At 37.6% G+C, this 18912-nt stretch overlaps 1 protein-coding gene across 1 annotated transcript in view; it reads left to right on the forward strand.

Annotated features, from left to right (window-relative positions):
• The window catches only part of DCC (DCC netrin 1 receptor), a gene marked incomplete at both ends in the record, with an annotated part of 936944 nt that overhangs the window by 685738 nt on the left and 232294 nt on the right, over positions 1–18912 (forward strand). The gene's annotated exons all lie outside the window — the stretch shown is intronic.

An 18912-nucleotide genomic window follows, 5' to 3' on the forward strand; every position in this document is an offset into this window, starting at 1 on the left:
TGAAGCAATGTATTTAACTCAAGGATTTTTAAAGGTAAGATCACTGTTATCAAAATGGCCTCCCCACTTGGGTCATGTCTCCTTACTGGCAACTTAACAACTACAAAAGCCTAATCCTTCCATACAGTCTATGGATTTACTTCCTACGTGAGTGAATGACTTACCCTACCTGCCAGCACTTCATGGTCAATATGGGGTTTCAGCCTCCTCCACTGATTTTTTTCAGATTTCCCAAGTTTGTCTATGAGAATGGAGCATCAAAGGTAAAACAATGATGGCATAGGACTTCTAAATGCAGGGACTTAGTAAAGAACTTAAACATGCACCCAGTGCCCTCAAGAAGCTTCCAAGAGGGAACCGAGACTCAAGAAATGTATAGAGATGGTCCCTATTGTGCAATCGCACTGTCTGCGAACAAACCACTCTACTGAGCTGCGTGATCACAGAGTGAGGTAGCTCCGTGTTCTTTGGCCACCTTATCATGCAGTGATCTCTCCCTTTGTGAAGGAACAGCCCCCAAGCTGTACCTTTGAAAAATACTTCTGATCTTACAAAATGTTGATCTCTACTAAATTTCTAATGTCATTTTGAAAAGATTGATGACTGATGAGCAGTTCGCCAGCCTTATTTTATTTAAAACTTAAGATGTTGAAGAAGAGAGAGCAGGTGCGCTCAGATATATCGTCTGGGTGCTGGTCTCATGGTCTACATTTGGCAGCATCTCCATTCTTTCTTCCACTTGGTGACCGCTACAAAGACAAGATGATACCAAGTTGGGGGGTGGGAGAGGGGTGGGCCAGCAGCACAAGTCTTAGAAATATTTGCGTCACAGAAATAAAACTTCAGGTAGCATCTTTAAAGCCTTAATGATGTAAGGTTGCAGACAATCCTTAGGGAATGCAGAGTTGCAGATAGAACTCTTTTAAGTAATTTGCAGGACTAAGCAGCTGCAGCAAGACATGGAATCACACTCCAGGCATGGTCCCTCTGAGCTCAGGTCCTCATGAAATTTCTCTGGTCATGTGCCCATAAAGGTGGTCCCACTCCCAGGTTTCTGTTCTTAAGAATGCTTTGTTCTGCCGGCTGTTTGGATTTAAATCACTAGGTAATGTCCATTTCCACTTCACGGTGTCTCTGGTAACATACTATTTGTGTCATCAATTTCTTTATTGAGTTACTCTTTATAAATCATATACTATATGGAATCCTTAACTTCTATAAATATTTGCTCTTTTTAATCTATAAAGTTAAATAAAAAGAATTAGGTCAAAATATCCATTTTCAAAAATGGTGTATGCCATGTTGTCTACAGAGAGACTGTTTAAAAACCCATCAAAAATTCTCTAAAGAAAAATTGTGTCTAGTTTTCTAGTGGTAGAACTTAAAAGCATTTTCATTTCAAAAGACCCAGTTTCTCTGAATTCTTTACTTCCTAATCCATAATGGTATGCCTAGAATGGTTTCAGTACACTTTTAGGGCTGACTGGCCATGATTACATTTCTGATAAAAATCCTAGGTAGTCAGCCTCGCTTTCTAATACTGAGCAACGTTATTTGTTCCTCTGTAAGTACCAGTTTCTAAGTATCCAGTTTAGGAAATCAGTTAACAGTGGTGTGTTGTTATTTTTTTTTAAACTCACTTTTTATGCCAAATTTCCACGACAAAGGACAAGAAAATATTTTCTGTTTTGGCAGTGACTAATTTTAATGCTTTATTTCATTAAAAAACTTTACTCAGGATATAATATTTTTCTGCCATTTTTTGTATTCTTAATTTTAAAAAAAATCAGTCAGTGATTATTTGTATCACATTTAGCTTTATAAAAGACAAACAATGACATACATCATTATAATTACATTAATGAACATCTAGTATGTTCCTAATACGGTTCCATGCTGTCTGAGGCACATTAAAACACACACACACATATGTATGTAATGAAGCAACAGCACTAATGGCTATCAGCAGCTTCTTGGGGGAGCAAATATTCTAAATATGTAACAAAACAACTAAAGTAAGGAATCTTGTAAGAAGTTGTTAAATGAAATATTACCAACTGAGGCATAGAATAGCTGTGGGCCCATTACCTGTGATGGCTGAGGCATAGTATCTTATTCCTTTTTTACGCCTAAATCACATCATGCCCACCTCCTCTAATAATCACTTTATTACAGCTGCCGCACTCATGGTATATCATCCATTCCTCCTCATTTAAAACGCAGTGTGAGAATCTGTGCAGAGGACTCCACTGGGCGCTGGTCTCTGTCAGCATTTACTTTGCTTAAAAATTAGCATAAATGATGATAAGGCACAACATAGAAACTACCTGCCTGGCTGAATAAAATACGGGGCTCATTGGTAGTGTTGTCTGATGTAAGTTATCTTTCCGCCAGAAAATGAAAATGGAGCATCCTGCTTTAGAAGCACGAAGGAGCCTTGGATTTTTTTCATTAAGGACAGTGAAAATGGCCTTAGAATGCTCACTATATTTTGGCCTTTCACCCCAGCATTGTGTTATTAAATCATCTCTGTCCATACCACTGTGGATGGAGTAAGAATTCTTTCCTTTACAGCCATTGTTCATTTGCACGGTGACCTGATTCTACTTCAGTGAGAATTGCCATTGGAAAATTCTTCTCTTGCTGAGTAAACAGGTAGATAGGAACAATTCTGCCAAAACAGCACATTAGAATATCCTTTACACCTTCAAACAGTTAGCCAGCTCCTTCAGTTCATGTTGAGTAAGAGTACTGTGCAGCTCTCTTGCTGTCTTATGACAGACGTTAGGATAAATAAATTATGTGGTCATGATTAATAGGTATTGCATGTGTATTTTATCTTCTGTTGTTAACACAAAGTGCCATTTTGGTGATTTAAAAAATATTCCCAGCTTAAGGAACGCTTCATTTTCTCCAAGCTTGCTCAATTCTGCACCAATTGCTGATGGGGATGGAACATTCTAGAGACCCAGTGTTCACTTCCTATTGGCCCCTCCCTTCTCCTCTTCTCCTTTTTTCTTCTCCTCCTTCTCCCTCCTTCTTTCTCTATATTCCCCTCCCTCCTCTTTCTAGAACTCTCCCAAATTCTTTCTGTGTTTTTAGAAGAAGTGAAAAGGCTGATTTTGTTATTTAACAAGAATAACAGAATTTAGAGGCAAGAGGAATGGGTGCACATTTCCATCATTATTTCTCTCCCTGACAAAATGATCTTATCTTTTGAAAATGGCTCTCGTCTGGGTGTGCATTTGGTAGCTCCTTTTATCACTGTTTTCCCCAATATGATGTGGTAATGCTACACTAAAATTGCATAGCTTTTATACAAATTGAATTCAAGTTTTCCATATTATTTGAAAGTATCAACTCTATTATGAAAACCATATTCTCAATAAATAAATACTGATGGAAAATATGTCTGAAATACAAATCAGCCAGTGACTCTTTCCAAAAGCGCATGCATTTTGTAATAATCATTTAAAGAGATCAACAGCCCAAGACCCAGTTTATGAAATAATCACCCAGAATAGAACGGCTTGATTTATAGAAAGGTTTGTGTCCCCTGATTCTATCTTCCTTTTGCTAAACCCTTGCTCCCTCCCCTGCCTTTATGGCATATAATTTCTCCAGTGTATTATCAGCAGGATTTAAGTCCCTGCCTGCTTAAGACTTGTCTAATCTTTTCATACCACATGTGGAGAATTTTTGAATTATTATGCTGGGTCCTTTAAGATGCTGTTACGGCAGTGTTATCATGAACGATGTAAAAATGGGCCACATGCTGGCTGGAGGCTTGAGTTAGAATGGGAAGCCTATTTGCTCGGCCACAACCCAATTATCCACAAAACCTTTTTATATTTCCAAGTTGTAAGTAATATTCTTAGTCCATTCTGTTCTTTACACTGAAAAGATACGTGAAAGCCAGCCCCCTAAGTCATATGGCTTTAGAGCGCATTAGCTAGAGGAATGGACATGTTTACTTGGCTCCTCTTGCCTTGGATTATTTTTTTTGCCAATTCTAACAGGGCTCTATGGTGGTTATGGGGAGAAGTAAGCCATCTTTGAATATTATGACTCCAAAATGTACTACTTGTATCTTAGGGCAAGTTGCTTAATCCTTGAGGCCCCAGTTTTCTCAACTTCATATTGGAGATGTTATTTACTCCTTCTCCCCCTCCTCCTCCTCCTCCTCCTCCTCCTCCTCCTCCTCCTCCTCCTCCTCCTCCTCCTCCTCCTCCTCCTCCTCCTCCCAGGAGGTGGACATGAGATGGGATGACATGGGAAGCCTCTGAGTCTTAGCTGCATCTAGTAGGCACTCAGTAGAAGTTCCCTGCCCCTAACAAGGTTGATTGAAATTTAATTCCAACTGTCCTGCACTTGCAAACATAGTGGTGACTCAGCAGGCTAATCACCAAGGTAAAAACGCTAATATAATACCTATTGACAGTTTGGAACTGGCTTGATTGCTATACTAGTATAATAAGCCACTTATATATGTTTATTACTTTGCCCCTAATTATCCCCTCCCTATAATTTAGCAGGCTATTATAGACTGGGTTGTATTCTAATGTTACCTAATGCACATCTTTACATCCCTAACTACATGTGGAAGTCTTGTGATCAGAAAACATTCTGTCCCATAAAATGTATCACAGCATTGCCTTTTTATGATTAGCTGGTTGGTTAAAAGATGCAGGTAGAATCTGATCTGTACTTAATGTGTGGCCGAGATACTAAATATCATTTATACTTATTTTATCATGATTCTATAAATTAAGCAAATCAAGTAAATTACAGTTCTGTCCAGCTCACTTTTTAATCACTTGAGCTGATTTCCAGTTATTAGCTATACTGCCTGAAGATTTGAGTGAATATTTGGGGTGACTATGGTAGCAAAGTTGACCGTGAACCAGCCAACAATGGTCCAGTTGTTTGGTACATGGCTTTAGGACAGGGGTGGGCAAACTTTTTGACTCGAGGGCCACAATGGGTTCTTAAACTGGACCGGAGGGCCGGAACAAAAGCATGGATGGAGTGTTTGTGTGAACTAATATAAATTCAAAGTGAACATCATTACATAAAAGGGTACGGTCTTTTTTTTTTTTTTCAGTTTTATTCATTTCAAACGGACCAGATCCGGCCCATGGGCCGTAGTTTGCCCACGGCTGCTTTAGGTTGATAGTAGAAAGAAATAAAGATAAGCACTGACATTCCACCTAAGTTTTGGACTAACAAGCCACATTTATTTATTTAAATTTAAATGTGCAGAAATAAAATTAAATTTAAAATTTAATATCTCAAGCATGCTAGAGGCATTTCATCTGTTAAACAGCACTTAAAATTTAAGTAGGTAGAAAACTAAAATTTCAATTCTTTAATCTTAGGCACATTTCAGATGTTCATATGTGACTCTTGCCTACCATATAGTACAGCTCAGGGAAGGGGTCCATCATTGTAGAAAGTCCTATTGGACAGAAATGCTCCAGACACTGGACTAGTGAATGAGGGAATAAAACAGTCAAATAATGTCCTGACTCTCCAGGAAACTACTTTAAGTAGAACTCACTGAAACATACTTAACAGATGAGCCCCCTGAGGATATTGAAAAGTGTGTTATTCATTGAATTAATATAAAATATTTATTCTTAAAAAGACCAGATAATCTGGGTCTGAACATATCCTCTGGTTAGTTAGGCAAAGTTCCTTAGATATTTTTCTAGTTAAAAAAAAAAGAGAAAGGATCTTTCAAATCACGAAGATGAAGGACAAAGATCACGTGTTGCTTGAATTAAGTAGTGGAACAGCATAAGTTCAGTTCCCTCAGTTTCTACTGTCTCACTGTTATTCTCATTTCTTCTGAGCACCAAGCATAATTCAGGCTTCTTCCAGGGGTACACCAAACACCCAGAGCAGCTGCCTGCTTGGTGAGAAATAGATAGTAAAAAAAGCTAATGCACTTGAAACCTGTGTTATTTCATTAACCAGTGTCACCCCAATAAATTCAATATTTTTTAAAAGAAAGGAAAAAAAAACTAAGTATTTCTCACTGATAACAGGTAGTACAAAGAAAGAGGACATGAAAGTGTCATAATAATGGGAAGTTTGGGGGAAATATGGCTATCTATCCAGGGATATAGAGGTCCTAGAAGTAGTTTTGTTTGGGTTTAAATGCCTACTTTGATTATACCCTATAAAAATGAAAGTAGGTTACTTGCTAAACTGAATTAGAGCAAAAGAGAGCATGAGCATCTTCAGGGATATTATCATCCAGCGGGGCAGCCAAGTCAAACTCTTCTCCAAAGACAAAACAGCAGAGCTGAGCTGATCTTTCCTGTGTCACTCTCAGCTACATCTGACTTTACGGGAAGCTGGTGAAGGTGACTGGTGAATAAAGACAGGAGGGGAAAGGGCATTTTGATCACATATGTATTTATGCATTCTCTCATCATGAGAGCCCTTTTTTACCTATGCACCCCATAGGCATTTACTGAACACCTACTGAGTGTCAAGGCTTCTATAAGCTGTACGAGATAGAAAGTAAAATAAGGTGGGCAGGATAATGTCAAGGAAATTAGGAATGAAATATTTGATGAAAATATCGGGAAGATAAATTGTTCTGAATCAAATTGATTTTCTGTTTATTTTAACCTAAAGTTAGGAGTACAGGGTAGTTATATGTTTTAGTATGAAATATGACAGTTAATTTTTATGTTTTACTATGAAATATGATAGTGTATTTTTGAACTATCACATCAAGAAATTTATAGTTGACTAACCTAATGTAATACCCAACAAAAATTAAGTAAAACTCATGTCATTATCTTATGGATTCTTTTAACTGCAGATTATATTCTGCATGCTGCCACATATAGTAAATCTCATGTGCTACACAAAAGGACAATAATGTGATTTTAATTATTGTCCTCTAACTTCAATGTTCCTCCATCATTATATTGTTTTAATAAAGGTATTAAGTCTGTTTAGTAGGAAGATACCTAGGGAGATAAGTACATAATGTTCCCTATTCTATGAAAACTCTTCTCTCTCTCAACCCAATCTTCCCACCTTGGGAAACCCAGATCACATCTAATATAGCCATTGAGTTGGGTCAGAATTTCAGAATACAGAACACTGGACAGGTTCAGGGTATTGCCCTGGGTTGAAATTGAAAGACTTTAAGTTGATAATACACAATTACTGCTTCAGATCATAGTTCTTGAAATCTGAGTCCAGAGGTTGCCATCATTGTCTGAAAGGAAATGATAATGGGGTTTTTATCAACTATATGTCAAATGGTGGAACTCGTAGAACATGGTGACATGGTCAATGCAAGTGACCTGTCCCTTACCACCTTACCTACACTCATAATCAGTTTTCCAGACCTTCCAAATGAAAGGAGAGTGAAAGGGGATTCACAACAATGACTCAGAAGTCAAGCTGCATTTGAATTCTGCCTCTTTCACTTACCTGCTAGCTGGGATAAGTTGGCTTTGCTAACTCACAGTGTTGTCCTATGTAAAATGGAGTTATCTTTCAGGGATGTTGTAAAGCCTAAGAGAAAATCTGTAAAATGGGACACAACAGTACACTCTCAACTGCTTATTCTGATGATTAAATGAGGTAAATACTGTAAAATACTTAGCGTATTCTCTAGTACATTATCAGCCCTCAATAAATGCTAGCTCCTATAATTGTTCATTCCTCCATCGCTGGATTCTAATTATTTCTCATGCAATTGTGTTGTTCCTTAACACTGCAGATAATTTGTTCATTTCTGTCTCTGTGTTTTTCATGTGTTTGAAACTTTCTCCTTCTTTAGGCTATTTCATAATGCTCTTCTATTCTACTTTAAGATTTCTAAGAGCAGAAAGCCTCCTTTGGCTAATTCACCAGATAGGTCAATATGTTAGTCTGCATAAGTTCACCTTTCACTTTCCAAATTTTGAGCCTTACCTTGTCATTCATTCATTCAACAAATAGCCCTTGTTTCCCCACTGGGCTATCCTGTATTTCTCAGCACTGGGAACCTAGCCGTAAATAAAGACAAAGTATTTATCCTCAAGGGGGTTATATTCTAGTGATAGAGAGGTACAGTAAACAAAAATAAATGATGCAGAAGAATAGAGCAGCTACAGGGGATATGGAATGAGGAGGATAGAGGTGACTGCACAAGGGAAAAGCAGGAAAGTATGAAGGAGGCCATTTAAGGGGATCTCTAAGTGAATTTGGGAGGCATGCCAACAAAGATCTTGGGCAGAGACATTTCAGACAGAGCAAATAGCAAGAGCCAAGACCCAGGAGATGGGGGAAGAGGCAGAGTGGAAACATGAGTGAGCAGGCAGCAGGGCCCAGCTGTGAAAAACCTTCAACCCATGCTAAGAAACATTGATTCAATTCTCCGTGCAGCGGCATCTACACAGGAGCGGGGGCATGATCCAATTTTCATTTCTCAAGTGGAAGCAAGGAGACTCCAGAGAAAGTGAATGTGGTTTAGTCAAGAGTTGTTAGTTGCTCAAGTTTTGGTGGGACCTGTGGAGGTGTTGAGAACTGGTGGAATTCGGGATACCTTTGGAAGACGGGGACAAGACTTGCTGCTGGATGTGGGATGGGAGAAAAGACAAGGGCCATATTTACTCCATGATTTTAGGCCTCAGAAACTGAGTGAATTGTGGGATCATTGTTGGGGTCAGATACTGAGTAAGGAGCTGTCTGGGAGAGTGTGCAGTGAGGGAGGGGAGTGCTATGGGGGACAAATCAATGACTCCTTTTTTTTTTTTTTTACTTTAGGTTAGAGTATTAAATAGATTTAGGTTTTATTAATTTAGTGAGACAATGAGCTCACATAAGATGCCCAATATTTTGAATATAAAACTAAAAGCAAATGCCACAAACTGCTATTATCTTCTAATAATGTTAAACTGAGTAGTTGTTGGAAAACATGGGCGAATTCCCATGCTGTAAACTGTAAAACATCTGTGCCATATATGCCCCTCAGGCATGCACCGCAGGGATATGCACAGTGCCATGCACAGAAGACACTCAAAGGTGTATTCATCACAGAGAAGTCACCTTCTTAGAAAGCCTCCGGCAGGCCAGTGACATCATTTGATGTGGCTAACGCCACAGAAAGGAGAATTGACAAAAGGAGGCCTCAGATCTGCAGCCCAGTCTTCCAGCTGCCAAGATTTTCGAATGAACCATTCCAAAATGGGCAAGGTAGTGCCAAGATAAGTATTAGCTCAGAACCAGCTTGTTTCCCGGTATGTACTTTGCCTGTGTTCATTAAACAGGAGATTGGATTCTAATGGGATGTCTATGCAGGGATGATCCAGAGTAGGAATCACCTTATGGTTCTGAGATGCATCAGAATTTTACTGGCAGAAGCCTAGCTCAGGCTTAAGCAAAGGCTGCAGAATTAAGGAGGAGTTTGCCTTTGGACTCATAACATCCCTTTTCACTACCCTTTTCCCTGTCTTGCAGTCTTATATCCTCCATTCACTCAGGACATCCAGAAGCCAAAATGTTATCTGAAAAATAATGTTGAATCTACACATACTTTTGTGATTGTTGATTCAAGTCACTGAATTTTACAAGGAATAAACTTGGAAATCAGAGAGGTTAAGGCCAATCATAGGATGGGTTAGTACATGGGTGGGAACCCCAGGTCTACGTCCAGTGTCCTAATTCAGAGTTGTTTATGAGTCTCATCCACTGTTTTAATAAAGACACCTATCATATTGGGTTTAATGCTAATCCAATATGACTTCATCTTAGTTTATTAAAGGCAAAGATCTTTTTGGGTACATATGAAATTTTTTGGGGGGACACTATTTAAACTAGTACATATACCACCTACCAATCAGACATATTGTTAAAGTAAGATGACAAGTAATCATATTGAGGCAAACTGTGAAATTTAAAAATAATGATAAAAATAAATATTTATTTACTTTTCATTATGAAGCTAACTTTTTCATTTTAAAATAATCTCAGAGATTGTTGCTCAAGCAGAGAAGTATTAAGAAGCATCCCGAAAGTCCTTAAAATCATATTTGATATGTTTCTACCTTTTTTTCTCTTTGAAGTTCTAATGCCGGCTTGTAGGCTGTAGGACGAAGCACTTTCTGAATATTAAGGGCTACGAACTGCTCAGGTGACCCTAAGGGAACCAAGGAGCCCAAGGAATCATTTGAATAACAGAGTTTGCAGAAGCTGCCAGTGAGAGCTCTTACTGACACTGACCACACACTCAGATTTTTACTGTTTGACCTTCGGTTGATAAAAACCCCATAATCACTTCCTCCCAGACATTGATGGCAACACCTTGACTCTGATTTTAACAGCTACAACCTGAAGCAGTAATTATGTGGCATCACCTTAAACTCTTTCAACTTCTGCCATAGCAATCCCCTGCACCTGTCAAATATCCTGGGAGCAAGAAATATGGCTCAACCCAACTCCTACCTTAGATGTGACAAAATTAAATGGGACAAAGATAATAGTGTGAGAGTGGGGATTCCAGCCTAGCATAACATTTCTACCACAATGCTGAAGTGTGACAAAGTGTGTGTGGGGGGGGGGGGGCGGTGGGGGGGGGGTGAGCTCATTTGTGTGTGCTTGCATGTTCAAACCAAGATTAGCTTTGATTATTTTAGGGAAATGAAAAAAAAAAACAATTAGTTGAAAGTTAACTGCCTTTTAACAATTCTTTAATGAGTTAAAATACTTATTAGGTAAGAAAGTATAGCCATGCCAGGGTAGGTTTAAAAAATCCCAACATGATTGAGCTTCATCCAGTCTGAGTGAGTTGTGCTAACTGTTGTGCTGAGGAACATGCTAGGCACATAATTTGAACTTCTTGTTATAAATCGCTAACTTGATCCTAACCCTCAGTCCACTGTTTTGATTCAAAACCCTCTCCTACTACCTAATAATAATTATTACTTACATTTTTCAGGGGGGCCAGTTGACTTATAGTTCAGTTTAAGCTCCTCTCAAAAATGTTTAGGACTCCCAGAGAAAATTGATGCCACTTCTAATGAAGTATTTTATCATTTAATATAATATTTAACCACAAATAACAATGTAATAATAGATCACTGACTTACTTTAGATTATGCCAACATCTTGCTAATTTTACCACTTTGAATATGATTTGTTCTATCTCTTCTTTATAATTTAACTAGAGGCCTGGTGCACGAAATTCGTGCACTGGGGGGGGGGGAGGTCCCCTCAGCCCAGCCTGCGCCCTCTCGCAGCCTGGGAGCCCTTGTGGGATGTCCGAGTGACAGCTTGGCCCGCTCCCCGACATCCTTTCTGCTCCGCAGAGGCGGAAGAGGCTCCTGCCACCGCTCTGCGCTCGCCAGTGTGAGCCCGGCTTCTGGATGAGTGGCTCTCCCTCTGTGGGAGAGCACTGACCATGAGGGGACAGCTCCTGTGTTGAGTGTCTACCCTCTGGTGGTCAGTGCACATCATAGTGACCAGTTGTTCCACCGTTTGGTTAATTTGCATATTAACCTTTTATTATGTAGGATGTTCTTTTGGTAATTTTGAATTACACTCACTTTAGAAATATTGAATTTTCCTCTATTCTAATTGAAGAATTCTTGACTTATCCTGGTAGCATTGCCTATAGATGTAATGTTTGGTATTGAGCACTTGAAATATGGCTTGCCCAAATTGAGGTGTGCTGTCAGTATAAAATCTACACTGGATATTAAAGGCTTAGTACAAACAGTGTAAAATATCACATTAACAAATAAGCAAAGAAAAGAAAGAGATTCATGAACACACACAACAGTATGATGATTGCCAAAGGGAAGTACAAGGGGATAAAAAGCAAATAACGGTGATGGAAGGAGTCTGACTTGGGGTGGTGAATATACACTAAAATAAACAGCTGATGTATTGTAGAATCTATATAATTTATTAGCCAATGTCACCCCAATAAATTTAATTAAAATTTTTTTACATTGATTATGTTTTGAAGAGATGACATTTCAGATATATTTGGTTAAATATATGTTATTAAAATTAAATTTATTTAATTTGTACTTTTTAATGTGGCTACTAGAAATTTTAAAGTACATATGAATATTTTGTCTCACACTAATATTTATATTGACAGTGATGATTTAATATATACCCTTATGTCTTATACCCAACTAGAAGGCAGTCAAAAAGACATTAAAAATATCAGATATTGCTAATGTGATATTAAATTGATATTGTCAATCGAATATTAAATTGAGATTCAGAGTTACTGAAATAGAGTGGATAAATTTATCTGCAAGAATTACCTAATATATTTATACCTAGCAATTAATTTATTTTACTGCAGATTTACCCAACATCAATACCAATTGCCTTTGAACACCAAAGACATTTTTTTTTCCTATTGGTCTGACAATTTATAGCACCAATAAAAATAAAAGCAGAACAGCCCTAGCTGGTTTGGCTCAGTGGATAGAGCGTCAGCCTGCAGACCGAAGGGTCTCAGGTTCAATTCAAGTCAAGGGCACATGCCCGGGTTGTGGGCTCAGTCCCCAGTAGGGGGCGTGCAGGAGGCAGCCAATCAATGATTCTCTCCCATCACTGATGTGTCTATCTCTCCCCTTTCTCTTCTCTAAAATCAATAAAAAATATGTATATTAAAAAAATAAAAATAAAAGCAGGACAGATGGAGTTAAGGACAGATAGGATTCTTTGGATGCAGAGCCGCACACCAGTGTCCCTGTGTTCAGATTTACTTAAAGTCATTGTCCAACTTCCCTGAGATGATTAACTGCTGAAGTCTATTTGTCTTCCTGCTGCTATCTCTGAACACGCCTAAATCTTCCATGTGGTTAATAAACTTCTTATCTTTTGAATACTGAAAATAAAATAAACTTAATCCTCAGGGTAGTTCAGTCAAGAGTCCGGGAGCCTTTTAGATGTGTCTCAGAGATAGAGGACAGCCTGGTTTTCTGCCCCTTGCGATTATCAATCTTCCCCATGCGCGCATGTATGTGTAAGGGTGTTAAAGGTGCTTCTCAGTGATAAATGTCAGTGGCATCGCACAGTGAATATTAATTTCGGTGTTGTCAAGGTCAGATGTGTGCCCAGGTTCATTGTTCCTGGAATTTTTATTGCAGCCACTGCTACGAAAGATTTTTTTATCTTGGGCCTCTTTATTCAGGCTTCAAGAGCGAAAGGGAGCATCATTCTTCAACATCCATGCACAATGCTCTGACAAAAGGTGCCTTAGCGCAGTCTTCCCTGTCCAGTGGGACAGTTATTTCTACTAAGACCAAAATGTGGGCTTAGAGGCGCTAAGTTAGGTGGGAAGAGAAAAAAATAGATGATCACAAAATCTGGAGACTAGCTGATGTCCCTGAAAAGCCGCTGGCTGTATATGGAAAATGAAAGAAAAGAATTGCAGGAGACTGTAAATTTTAAGGGAGTTTTTATTGCTTCCCCGGTCAATTCTCACAAGGCCTAGCACCTTGTAGAAATTAGTTAATATGTATTGAGCATTTACATAGTGCCAGATGTCATTTGCCAAATGTTTATCCTTAATCTCCACAACAAACCCAGGAGGTGGATACTGGTATTAACCCCATTTTTAAGAGAAGAAAAACGTAAACTCCAAGATACGTAGTAGCTTGACCCCAGCCACATCGCCTGCGCGAGGACGGTTCTGGATTTGAACTGAGGGTCTCTGATGGTGGAGGCCACACTCCGGGCTGTTAGTCTCTGTCAGCAGAGCTTTATTAGTTGGCATCCCTTGGCATTGCCTGCACCAGAGTAGCCCAGACCTCTGACTTGGAGAATAGAGTTCTAAATTTCTTCCTTAACTTATAGTCCCTCCCCCAAGAGCCAGCTTATCCAAAGCAGTATCTTTTCTCTTGAAGCCTAGAAATAGAAAAGCAATAATTTTCTTTCCCAAAGAGATGGTATCTTTAAGGTAGGATCTTTTTGACATTATGTAGACAAACATACTCACTTGACTGTCTAAAAAAAGATCACTGCTTTCTTCTCCTCTGATAAATGGCTGCAGAGCTCTTTTATAAAAGCAGTCTCTACACGTCATTTTATTGCTCTATTAAAACTACAAACATTGTATATCGATTCTTCCCACACTGACCATAGTACAAGCCAACTTGAGGAAGGTTGCTGGGATAAAGTGACATCATCACCATGGGAACACTGAGTTCTCTGAAGACTGTTGCTGTGATGCATACTACAGAGAAGTGATATTTCTGTGGACAGAAAGACAACCTGGAAGTATACCCAAGTCTCAAATGAGTGGGAAGTAAGTGAGAGGCCTGCCCCTTCCTGGGATTCGCTGCTTAGGCTCTTCCAATGGAATAAATTAGAATCTATGGTCTGGATAACAACAAAAGTCACCCTGCAGAGAATTTATTTGGAGGTTAAAAGGCTTAACTTATATCTGATATTGTGACACACCAGGCAGATCTTGGTTCCTTTATCAGGTACTCTCTTGGCCGTTTATGGTTTGTAAACGTAATCCAGGTCAGGACCATGCCCTACGTATGTACGGGATTCTGTGCTTCCCATTTCCCTTCTACATACATCACCTCCTCATGTTCTCCTAGCAACCTTGAGAACCAAGAACAAATCCTCATTCCTTCAATTGTCTGATGAGGGAACCAAAATATGGAGAAGTTTAAGGGACTCGAGTTCAGGAATCAGTAATATCAACCACCACAGTATTTGGAACTCTTTACTTTCTATGTAGCCTCCTATGATCCTTATCATAGCCCTCTTATGTAGATGAAATAATGTGCAGAGTGTTTAAGTAATTTGGCCCAAGGATACACTATTACTAGAGAAGAGATTTTGTGGGGGGTTTTAAATCCACATATCACATTTTTCTAAAATTGGTAGAATATTATTTGATATTTTGATAATGCTAACAAAGTAGAAAAGAAAATAATTCCATGCTTGTGAGTTTTTTCCCCAATATAATATTAATTGTGCCATTAAATACTTCAGAGGATAAAGTATTTAAGTACAAATAATATTTTACTTAAATGCTTTATCATCTGAAGCTTTCCCCAAACTGGTTTTTCTCTCCATTTGCCAACTGGTTAAGTTCTGCTCCAGAAAGGCTAATGTCAAGGCCATTACCCATCATTCTCGTGCACACCCATGTGTCCTGACTCACTAGATTCTCCCTTCACACCTGAACTCACCTGTCCTTCCTTTGCGCATCACTGCAGTTCTCTATGTTTATTGAGCCACAGTTGTTATATGGCATTATATTAGTTTCAGGTACTCAACATAATGCTTCAATATTCGTATCCACTGCAAAATGACCACCACAGTGAATCTAGTTACCATCTATCACCGTAAGAACTTAGAATTTTATTTTCCTTGTGATAGAACTATTAAGATGAACTCTCTTGGTGACTTTCAAATATGCAAGACAGTGTTTACTTTGGTCACCATGTTATGCATTCCATCCTGATGACATTTATTTTATAACTGAAAGTTTGTACCTCTTGATCCCTTCACCCATTTTGCCCACTTCTCAATCCCCCTCCCCTCTGGCAGCCATAATAAAATATTTCATAGTACTGGAGATAGCATTATATGCTAAACATATAAAAAGTATGATTATTTTTTTAAATCAGCTTATACTTTTATCTAAAAATTTAAACATAATGGAAAGTAACCAAACCCAAGCTATTCTGGGGAGAAATTTTTTAACAGGAAAAATGTCAGTACCATTCATGAGGTTTATATGACATCAAACTGCCTTTATTTATATGGAAACCTAAGCACATTTGGCTGAAACTTTAAGTTTTTAGCTCTATTGTTTGATATCTTTTAAGCAATTATTCTAGATCATAAAAACAATTGCTTTTGACATTACTAAGAAATCTCCAGTTTACATGGTTTGAGACCTCAATTATGAAATCAGCAATGTACTTCACCCACTCTGCATCTCTAGGCAGTCAGTGCCTGTGTGTTCTAATGTGCAATTAAAAGAACTCTCCAAGTTTCGCCAAGACTATGACTGCTTGGCTATGTTAGTGAAAAACCTGAGGAACCGCGTGGAATGAAAAGACCTTATTTTGAAGTCAATTCTTGTAATCACTTTTTTTTTTATCAAACTGCTTCGAGTTCTAGGATGAATCACAAGAAGACTACTTTCAATACTGTTTCTTCAAAGAGAATTGTTAAAGTTTTTCCTACTGTGCTGTCAGAAATATCCATCACTCAATGTATGAGCATACATGCAGATATGTGTGCCTATAGAAGAAATATGTAAGTTAACTCACATATATCACACACATGTTATATATGTGTGTAGATTTATAGGTATACCTGTACAGACAAAATCACACAATGGCACAGTTGATTGTATTGTGAGTTAGCAGATAGCACCTATTAAAACCCAAAGTAAAATTATTAGGCAATAACTGCTTCCTCCAATCAAATCTTGTCATATTTATGTGGTTTTGTAACAGAAACCGTACCCCATAGTTTGTGCTTCTCCTTGCCAAATTACTGTCATATCTCCTAACAACCTATAGTTCAGTCAAGAGGGGGTTTCATTATGTTAACAATTACATTGCCTGCAGGCTTTTGATGTTGCATTCCCCATGCAGAATAGAAAAAGATTTCATAGAAATATCATTAAAGCTGTTAACTACAGGAGGAAAAAATCAAAGAGGCAATCAAAGCATGCACTTTATTATCAATAAATGCAAATAGTTTCAGCAACGCCTCGCATTTGAAGCAGATTCAGTGAGGAGATCACTGGCAATGGAAGGTGCTGCTTAAATAAGAGAGCTTCATGGTATAAATCTACTTGGATCTCTACAGATAATTACTTAGATCCTTGGCTATCTAGTGTTTTTGAGTGGACTCAAGAACCTTTTTTAAGTTAACAAAAGCAGAAGGACGTGGACTCACCCTCAGAATTCTGTTCTGAATTGAAGACCTCTGAATTATAGGTCGTCATTTGAATGACAACCCATGAGACATATATTTTTAAATGCACTGTTACTAAAGTAGTTCTTAAAACAAAGGATTTGGTGACTGTTAAATTGATGATTTAGGAACAGTAGGACACATTATACTGCACAGTCATTTAGAAAAGACTTTAAATATTCAAATGTTCAACTACACATTCTCTGACACTAACATTTGTCTTCATTTCAGACTTCCAGCTGAGAAACATCAGCATAATGGTGAAAAGACATCAGCCTTATGCAGGATTATGAAGACAGTGGCATAACCCTTCTAAAGCTTTTTCTAAGATTACCTTATATTCACATTCTTATTTGGAAGGGATTATTTAAACTCTCAAGATATTTTTAGAACTATATATTTGATAAATCATAATTTAGGTTTTAGTCTGATTTCTACAAATATCATATTACAGTAAAGAAAAGTCAGGAAGGTAGATGGATAGATATACATTGAAATAGAAACAGAGCAAGAGAAAGGAAAAAATGGGTATTAATTAATATATGCCATGTGATTTCTTAATATTCAGAAGCCCTAACATCTTATAAAACATAAAATATTTATTGAATTAAACCAGATGAATTCAGAAGTCTTTGAATGACCGTAATTTGTAAAATGAAATGTAATGTAAAATGAAATGTAAAAATCTATTCACATACATTTCAGTTTTGGAAACCAATAGCATTTTATTAAAAATCGAAGATGTCTCTTTAAAGTGAAATTATTACCATATTTTCTATCATGAAGTAATTTACAATCTCTACAAGTGATTTGATAATAATCACCAGTTTTCAAAACTAAAATAAAGCAGAGATATTATCTAATACATTGGGAGCTAACATTTGAAGAACGATGGGAACTATGGATCCTACACCTCCAAAAATACACATATTACATTCTCGTAAATGTTTATACAGTTTCAGGGGGTCCATGGACTCGTTGATGTTAACGACTGGTTCCTATAATAAGTAGATTAGGGACAAGAAACTATACTTCTGACTCTAATCTTAATCAATTAGAACTCATTAAACAATGATATTCTCTCTCTCTCTCTCTCTCTCTCTCTCTCTCTCTCTCTCTCTCTCCACACACACACACACATTTTGTCTTCAATATGACTATGTCTGATAACTCTTGCTTTAATAAAAATTCAGCTAACGTTTATATGCCATTTTAGAGATTAATATGCAATAAGATCTCATTATAAAGTACTCTGATATATTATAAATTTATATATAGTCAGAAATTACTGTTCCCCTTGCAAATAGTGACATGTAATACATCTCATTTACTTTGGCGTATTTAATTTGTTCTTAGGTACAGGTATTATAATGACTTTCTACTGAAACGCAATATTGAAATTTAAAAAGGTGGTTGGTTAGGCTGACATTGATTGATGAGTTACTTGCATGGATTATGCATCTATTCTGAAATCTTTCCATTCTTTGAAGAAATAGGTAACCTGAATAGAGATGGAGAGAAATTAGATGCAGTTTGCCACAACATTATTGTCCAAAGGAAGGGATCAGCGGTGATTATTAAAGACATCTTGGAAATGATGAGTAGTTAAGCCCATTACCTTTCTTGACTGACATACTAAGATGTGATGAAATGGAAGGGAGATGCCGTTAACTGTATTGATTTCACATCTAATTTCCATTGTTGAACATTTGTGTCTCCCTTTTTTTCTTTCTCTCTTTCTAATGTGCATATAATAAATCACATGTAAAACTATATGTTATTCTTAACTATACTTTAGGATATGAATCTGAATAAGAAAGTATAGTCATGCATATATACATACACAAACATACCTCCACAGTTAATATAAAACACAATATATTAACTACAAACCTACATTAAAGCTATAAATCAAAGGGAAACTGTTCAGAAATTTATGAGTTTGAATTTATAGCACTATTGTGAAGAAGAGTA

This window comes from Myotis nattereri (genome assembly GCF_964212035.1).
Source record: "Myotis nattereri genome assembly, chromosome: 8".
NCBI lineage: Eukaryota > Metazoa > Chordata > Mammalia > Chiroptera > Vespertilionidae > Myotis > Myotis nattereri.